Here is an 8,907-nt window from a genome sequence, read left to right as displayed (position 1 = left end):
ATATATATATATATATATGGGTTTCTCCTTCCCCTGCCTGCAGGAATTTCTAATGCAATATATCCCAAGTGTCGTGTGTGTGTGTGTGTGTGTGTGTGTATGTGTGTATGGCTCTGTTTTGATTTATTACAGCATATTAACAAAGGCAGTAGGGAGTAACACTTAAGTATTTCTTAAAAGAGATAAAATAAATCCTCGAACTTACTTGGAATGGGACACATCTTTGTTTATTTCTTTCAGTCTTAAGGAACAAACCAAAAGAAACAATTAGAATCCATCTCTCACTGTATGGTTTGCAAGCTCTTGACATCTGAGCAGGTCTGATTGTTGATTGGTTGGAAGGACTTTTCAAGGTGTGTCTTTCAACAAGAGGATATTTCAGTTTCAAGGATAGATTAGTGGAACATGGTAGCCGATTTGAGTGGTAAGAAATGTTATGTGTTCTTTTCTCTTAATATGCAAAGCAGCAGTCTCTGGTTATAAAATTAAGCTAATGGACTAATTATTATTTGTCAAGAGGAATCTTTTTCTGAGCTAGCATGTTTATCTCTCTGTGATTTACAGGTCTGAAAGATGTTTAAAAAAATATTGCCTGGGGCAATGTGGCGTCAGGGGTGGCGGGGGAGTGTCTTAGCTAACACAGTTACTTTGCATTTGAAAACACAAAACAATATTTTCACATATATTAAAATAGCAAAACCTTACTTTGTATTTTCTTGTTTTATATATACTATGTTGTTTGGGAAGTTCTAAGACAGCAATGATTTTAATATGCCTTGTCTTGTTCTTACTTGCAAATCAGGGCATTAACTTAAGTTACCGTGCATAAAGAAAGTGCATTGTGTTTTAGCAAAGTATTTCAGTTGATTGAAGAAAGCGAAAAGGAAATGAATGGATTAATTGATTTCATTTATTTATCTTTGGATGGTTTTATTTAAACTTTTTTTGCAAGAGGACTACAATTAACAGAGTGGAAGTCAAACAACTGCACATGCAAATGTTTACAATTTGCTACAGTAGGAGGAGGATAGAAAGATTAACGGGAACATCTGTTTAAAGCAAGTGGTGTAATGTCCTTTTTCACTGTTTTGAGAGTAGCATGGTTTAGATAATAATCTCACGTGATTTTTCTTCTTTCTGCTAAGAAAAACAAAGAATATAGGGACAACGTATAAATTATTGCATGAGTTATGAAGATTTACTCCCCCTCCTTTTTTAGGGGGGACATGTGGCCTTTTATGTATGCCCGATTGGAGTAGTCTTAGTAAACCTGTATTACTGAAGGAAACAAAGCAAAGGAACAGATATATACATGTGGATTATGCCTCATTCATCTGACTTGATAAAGAAGAGCTCCTAAGTGTTAGGATGAACAGGGGGATCTTCATTATTTCCAGTAGGAAGGTTTTTTGATATTCAGTCTGTGGGCTTAGATCTGCCTTGGAGGCACCATGCTGTCATTAACACATCATTGTTCTTTTATGAATTTGCTTAATCTCAGCACTAACCTTCCTCCTCAAAAGCACCGAGAATGGCAATAAATGCTGTGTGCCACTGGGGGGTGCCAAAGTGCAACATGGACTGAACGGGGGTACTATATTCAGGCATTAAGTATTCTCTGAAGACAGTGTCACCTTTTGTCCTTCACTGCGGACACTGTCACCTTTTGTCCAAAGACTGGGATGGGCCAAACTGTCCAGCACCGCCGGAGCCCACTTTAGACATAAACTGTGAACTGGAAAGCCGCTACTACTTTGCATGGATGCGTTGCATTTAGATAACATTATTTGCATATAATTTTCATGAAGCAGCTAGGTGCAAAATTACATTCACAGCTATGTTGCACTTTAGTATACAACGTATCATTAATGGATCCATAGAGCCTGTGGTAAGCAGTTCAGTGGAAAGTAAGGAACTGGATGAAATCACATTTAATCACCCTGTTCCATGCCAACTTTTCAGGGCAATGGAACAAACAGTAGTTTGTGGGGGATCTTTGAAAGGTTGAGTTCAAAATACAGAAAAACCATAGTAAGCAATTTTTTAAAAAAATGTGAGTAGTTTCTATGTTCTTTTGGTTTATTATAAACCAAAACAGACTAATCCTTATTTTTTTCAAAATCACTTTATTGTTCACTAAAGATTTTGCAGGTTCTGTTAAGCTGTGTCGTTGAATTTTTATTAGGCTAGGAAAAATCCACACTAAGTCTAATAATCTGGGGAGGGAAAGCACTACTGAAGCACCTACAGTGATCTAGGCTAGGGGCAAAATTTATTCAAAATGTGGGGGACTCAAATTACACTCTAACATTTGCTGTCTCAAGAGAGGCCTCCCGAACAATATTGCCTTCCTGTTCATTTTAACATACCAAAGTTTTCTTGTGATTGTGAACACAGAATTATAAATTCCAGAAGAAGACAGGCTGAAAGTCATTTGTGTATTTGACCCTCCATAAGAAGTCCTTAAAAAGTGTTCTCACTCACCCACCCAGGTGAAATAACATTGTACAGCCAACATTGAAACCTTCTCTTTTCGTGGAAGGTTTGTTGCCCTCTATGCTAAAGCAGTTATCAGATTAGTGCTGCTTTCTTAAGTATCATCTCATTTGATTCAAACAACCAGAAATGAAATACCAATCTAGCAAAAATATGTTTGCTGGACAGAACTTATTTAGCAATTTGTCATAATGACTTCACCTTTTAATTAGTTTAGGAATTAGCAGAAAAATTATTAAGGATAGCTCTGAACTAGATGATAGAATCTGAAGTTAAGAACATAAGAAGAGCCCTGCTGGATCAGACCAAGGGTCCATCTAGTCCAACGTTCTGTTCACACAGTGGCCAATCAGCTGTCGACCAGGAAACCACAAGCAGGACATGAGCGCAACAGCACCCTCCCACCCATATTCCCCAGCAACTGGGATACATAAGCATACCACCTCTGATACTGGAGGTAGTACATAGCTACCAAGCCTGGTAGCCACTGATAGACTTCTCCTCCAGGAATTTGTCTAACGCTATTTTAAAGCCATCCAAATTGGTGGCCATCACTATATTTTGTGGTAGCAAATTCCATAGTTTAACTATGTGCTGTGTGAAGAAGTTTTTCCTTTTATCTGTCCTGAATCTCCCACCAATCATGGGATGACCTCGGGTTCTAGTATTATGATACAGGGAGAAAAAAGTCTCCCTATCCGCATTCTCCACATCATGCATATTTTTGTACATCTCTATCCTATCTCCCCTTACCCTCCTTTTTTCCAAGCTAAACAATCCCAGCAGTTGTAACCTTCCCTCACAGGGGAGATGCTCCAGCTCCTTTTCTGCACTTTTTCTAGCTCTACAATATCCTTTTTTAGGTGTGGTGACCAGAACTGTTCATAGTATTCCAAGATCTCTTTCTTGGTTGGTCATTGCTAGCTCAGATCCCATCAGGTTATACTTGAAGCTGGGATTTTTTGCCCCAACATGCATCACTTTACACTTGCTTACATTGAACCGCATTTGCCATTTGGATGCCCATTCTCCCGGTTTGGAGAGATGCTTTTGGAGCCCCTCACAATCCTGTTTTGTTTTAATCACCCTGAATAATTTGGTGTCATCAGCAAACTTGTTGAGCTTTGTGGAATTTTTGATCTGAATGGAATCTGGCATGTTCTGTATCCATCTGCAAAAATAGTGGGGATAACGTGTGAACTTCTATGGATTCCAAGAATGTAAGGCAGGAGTGGGCAAGTTGTAGCCTTACAGATATTTTGGCCTTCCATCTTCCATCACCATTGGGTATACTGACTAGGGCTGATGGGAATTATAGGCTGAAACATCTGGAGAGCCACAAGTTGTCCACCCCTGAAGTAAGAGCATGAGTATTTAGGGCCATGTAAAACATTACACAGAGAAGAACTCAGCTTTGCCACAAGCATACATTCAATAAGTCATGGCTTCTGGTTTGCAAGCACATGTTGTCACATTCACATTTTACACCGTTAGTTGCAAATTGAAATTGCACCTAAGAAATTTACATCACAGTTCTATGCATGTCTTCTCAGGGAGTACATTTTACCAGCTTAGGCTGGTATGCCAGTTGTCCTATCTGGGGAGAACAGACTTTGCCTCAGTTATTCATGCGCGAGTGACATCCAAGCTGGACTACTATAATGCACTGTATGTGGGGCTGCCTTTGAAGACGGTCAGAATTTTCAGCAGGTGCAGAATGTGGCCTCTCAGGTGTTAGTGAGGCTGAAACAGTCAGATCATATGACACCTATACTGCATCAGCTGGTTACCGGTACATTTCTGAGCCTAATTTAAAGTACTGGGCCTAATTTAAACCTTTAAAGCCTTAAATGGTTTGGGACCAAGTTACTTGAAGGACTGCCTTCACCCATATCATCCTGCCCACACCTAAAGATCAGCAACAGAGGTCCTTCTCCATTGCCCACCTTTGAGGGCAGTTAAATGGGCAAGTACACGAGAGAGGGCCTTTCCTACAATGGCCCCACACCTCTGGAAGGAGTTGCCATTAGGGGTCCATCAAGCCCCATCATTACAAGCCTTTAGAAAGGCCCTGAAGACTTAATTCTTTTCTCTGGCCTTCCCCTGAGTATGTCTCAGTAGACTGTTCTGGTCTTTTAGTTGCAATTGTGTGTTAGATTCAATTGCCATCTAGAACTATATATTTTACTGCTGGTGCTTGATGATTTTATTAATTTTGTCTGTTTTATCTTTGTTTAGGATTTTATTGTGTTCGGAGGGCTTTATTGGGAGGGCTTTACCCTTGAAGGTAACCTGGAAGTATTTTTTAATAAAGGGCACAATCCTATGACTTACACCCTCACTGCTTGGAAGCCCCTGAACTCAGGGGCTTCCCAGATTCCTATGCCCTGCCAGGCTGAAACCAGTAGGGTAGGAGGACCAGCGGAGGCGATGTTCGCTTCCCAGTCCTCTGCTTTCCTATATTTTAGCAAGACAGGCTTTCTAGCCCATCTAGCGAGGGTACATCAGAGGGTGAGGGAAGGAGGCTGGGGGAGGCTCAGGATAAATTGTATCCTGGCCTCCCCAGTCTCCTCCCCTCCCTGCCCATCAGACTGCCCCCTTTTCCCCTCTCCAACGTTGATTTTCCAACCTTGGAGAGGCAGCCAGCTCAGTTCCCTCCACGCTGGCTGTGAGGGGGTAGGGGTCAGATCTCCGACTTCCCTTCCGAGGTCGGAGCACTGCCTTCAACCTCAGAGGGGTTTTCCAAGCCACCCTATGGTCCCTGGGATGCTCACCCAGGGACTATAGGATTGATCTCTAAATAAATTACTTTATAGTCCTCTATTTGAAGGGCTGTCAGAGGACAGTCCTCTGTTTGAAGGTATCCTCCATTTGAAGGGCTGCCCAGTCCAAGTCCAGTTTAAAGATAAAGAACCGTAATAAGAAGGGTGAGCTAGCAGGGTGCTTGATGTTGCCTATCCACAGTTAGCCCCTGGACAGCAGACTAAGCAGGCAGACAGGTCACCTGGTCACCATCTTCTCCACTATGGTGAGAAGTCCTGTATTTAGATTATAGAAATTATTTCTAATGGTGCTTCCCAATGGAGGGCTCCTAGCTTTATCAATTAGAAGGGATTATGCAGAAATTCCATCTTTTTTTTTTCCCTTAACGGATTTTCTGCAGTAAGAAGAAAAAGACAGAAGAAGCCGTGGGAAAACACAGGAGAGCTACAAGGGGAAAACATCATCAGCTGGACACCCCGCTCCATCCTCGCCTGTAAAATCTTGTAAATGAAGCAGGCAATGATGCTATAAAAGCCTCATCTGGAAGCACCCAGAATATGCATCTATACATGTAAATTAACACATGCAAATGTCATATAAATCTTTCCTTTTTTGTCTTTTTTGGCAATGCATAAGTGCCCAGGCTAGATAAGTGTGTAGGATTGCAGCCTTAGTGCATCTGTACACCAGCCCAAAATCCCACATTTAAAACGAGGCTTTCTGCTTCCATGTTAGATGCAGGATCACGATGGATTCCCTTTACATGTGCTTCCTCCCCCCCCCTGCTTTCCCCCCTCCTTCCCCCCCTTATCTGAGTCTTGGATACATTTCATCATACAGCCACTAGATGGTGCTATGATCTAGCTCCTCTTATTGCAGCCTTTCCTTTTCCATGAGGGAACTCAAGTGGAACTCAAGCACTGTAATTTGATAGTTCATTATCTCCGATCTTTTAAAAAACGGAACAAAAGTAATTTAGTGTAGGAGATGCCCTGGAGGTTGACAATGTCATCTAAAGGACCCACAAACTTCCCTGAGTAACCAATCTCAATAGCAGGATAAAAGCTCCATGTCGAAAAGCCCTTAATGTGCAATCTCTGGACTCTGCATTTCCTTACCAAGTAGCTTTATCCAGAGATGTGCATTTATTTTTTGTTCAATGTCGTTCTCCTTCCTATGAATTTACAACAAGTTGCTCTGTACTTTCCCATGCATTTAAGAAAATTCCAGGAAGCATGAGGTCATGAACAGCTTGTGAGATCTTTTCATAGCTCAGAGGGAACTAGCAGCAGCAAGGAAAACAAAAACTTTATCATATTTCCAGCTTATAGAAGCGAATACAGCAATTACTTAGTCATGTTTAGGCCTTGCTTGGATTCAAGACATGAATCTAGGCCCTGGGCTCCTATAGTAATGACCGGGCTTTTCATGTTGTATTGTGATCCCAGTATGCAGATCTCTTGGCACATTTATTTTAGTATCTTGTCTGAGATTTAATCAATAGCACTTAAATAGAAAATCCATGTATTAAAATGCACTCATTAAATAAGGCTGTTCTGTGACACACAAATATTTTCTTAGCAACAGAAGCTTGAATCAATATGTGAAATGAAGCATTCATGGGTGTGATTTTAATGTTTATTGCACGAAGTTAACTCTTTTATCTCTCTCTCTTTCTCGCTCGGACATTATATCTTCTGAACCAAAATCTCTTATCGCAGAGAATCCACATTTTCTTCAGAGTTGCTTCATGAAGTCACTAGTACTGTTCTAGAGTACATTATTTCAGAATTGTCAAAGGCCCAGTTTAAACATAAGAGATCGGGAATGGGCTATGGGATCACCCACTCCTCAGCTCAAGCCCTTCCCTCTCATATGCCAGTTCATTCTCTCTGTCGCTCTCACTCTTGCTCTCTGTCACTCTCTCTCTCTCTCACACACACACACACACACCACCCTTCCCTCAGTGGGCTTAACCATAGTTAACCATCTTCACTGCTTGCCAGTTTGTTTCTGGGCTCAATTCAAAAGATTGGCTCTGATCTTTAAAGCCCTAAAGCCCTAGATAGTTTTGGACTATACTTCTTTAAGAACATCCTCCTGCTATATAAACCAGCCTGAGGTTTGAGATCAACATATACACCCTATTATCAGCCACACCATCGTCAGATGTTTGGTGGGTGGGTACAAAAGACAGACTTTTCTATAGTAGCACCAGACTATGCAATGCTATCCCGGGGGAACTCTGCCCCAGTTTCATTGCTGATTGTTGTTGTTTTGGCAACGCAGTTAAGACTCATCTACTTAAGAAGCATATTGCTGTTGACAAGGTTATGACTTATAAACACTTTAGGAGTGTGAAATATGAACACACAGAGAGAGAGAGCTCTTCTATTTGCTATCTGAGCATACTGTTTTACTGATGTTATTTTATACTGCTTTATTCTGCTTCCAGCCCACCATGAATACCACTGATAGAAAAATGGTAAAAGTTTATTTGACATAAATAAATGAGTTACATCTCCTGACCTATTACTAGTCAGGGTCTATCTAAAGTAGGGGTGGGCAACTTGTGGCCCTCCAGACATTTTGGCCTACAACTCCCATCATCCATTGGCTATGCTGGCTAAGACTGATGGGAATTATGGCTTTCCAGATGTTTTGGCCTACAAGTTGTCCTTGCTCTGAATCCTCATTTCAAACTCTGGTTACAGCAGGGATGTTCAGACAACACCCTCCCACATATTGGGACTATTGGACAACTCAGGGGGTGGGGGAGGTGCCACCATAACTGTGGTCACGGGCAGGGGGAGGTATGGCGTTGGGGGATTAACAGGCCAGCTGAGGAGAAGAGGGGCTAGACACCTTACAGCTATCCCCTCTTCTGGTTCTTCCCCCAACCTGATGGTTCCTGGCAGCCTTACCAGTCTGCCCTCGGGTCTGGTGGTGCTGCTGCTGAATGCCAGGTCGGCCCAAAATAAGACCTCCCTCATCCATGATTTGATTGTGGATGGGGGGGCTGACCTGGCATGTATTACTGAGACCTGGGTGGGGGAACTGGGAGGGGTCACTCTCTCCCAGCTGTGCCCTCCTGGGTACTCAGTGCAGCACCAACACCGACTTGAGGGTCGGGGAGGGGGGGTTGCCGTGGTCTATAGGAATTCAATCTCCCTCTCCAGGCTTCCTGCTCATTCGAGTGCAGATCTTGAGTGTCTGTACCTTGTGTTGGGTACCCGGGACAGATTAGGGATTCTGTTGGTGTACCGCCCACCCCGCTGCCCATCAGACTCCCTGCCTGAGCTGACGGAGGTGGTCTCGGACTTGGTGTTGAGGACCCCCAGGATGATGGTCCTGGGGGATCTCAACTTCCATGCCGAGGCCGCTGTATCCGGGGCGGCTCAGGACTTCATGGCCGCCATGACAACCATGGGGCTGTCCCAACATGTCATTGGCCCAACGCATATAAAAGGACACACGCTTGATCTGGTTTTCTCGACTGGGCAGGAGGATGGTGATCTGAAAGTAGAGGAATTAACATCTGTCCCTTTGTCATGGTCAGATCACTTCCTGCTGAGGTTTAGACTTCTGGCGGCCTTTCCCCTCTGCAAGGGTGGGGGACCTATTAAAATGGTCCGCCCCCAGAGATTA

The 8,907-nt window shown here is 42.8% G+C and overlaps 1 protein-coding gene across 1 annotated transcript in view; it reads left to right on the top strand.

Moving 5' to 3' along the window:
• The first annotated feature begins 397 nt into the window (after positions 1 to 397).
• Positions 398 to 8,907, top strand: part of BCAR3 (BCAR3 adaptor protein, NSP family member) — a 195,204-nt gene continuing 186,694 nt past the window's right edge. Inside the window, exon 1 of the mRNA XM_084851785.1 lies at positions 398 to 424. The gene's annotated coding sequence lies outside the window, so the exon portion shown is untranslated. The remainder of the gene's footprint in view (positions 425 to 8,907) is intronic.

The sequence above is a fragment of the Heloderma suspectum genome, chromosome 4, assembly GCF_057233095.1.
Source record: "Heloderma suspectum isolate Gila_16-S chromosome 4, 16-S_ref, whole genome shotgun sequence".
Classification (NCBI taxonomy): Eukaryota; Metazoa; Chordata; class Lepidosauria; order Squamata; family Helodermatidae; genus Heloderma; species Heloderma suspectum.
The sequence above is the reverse complement of the archived record's forward strand: the minus strand, read 5'-3'. Positions and strand labels throughout refer to the sequence as shown.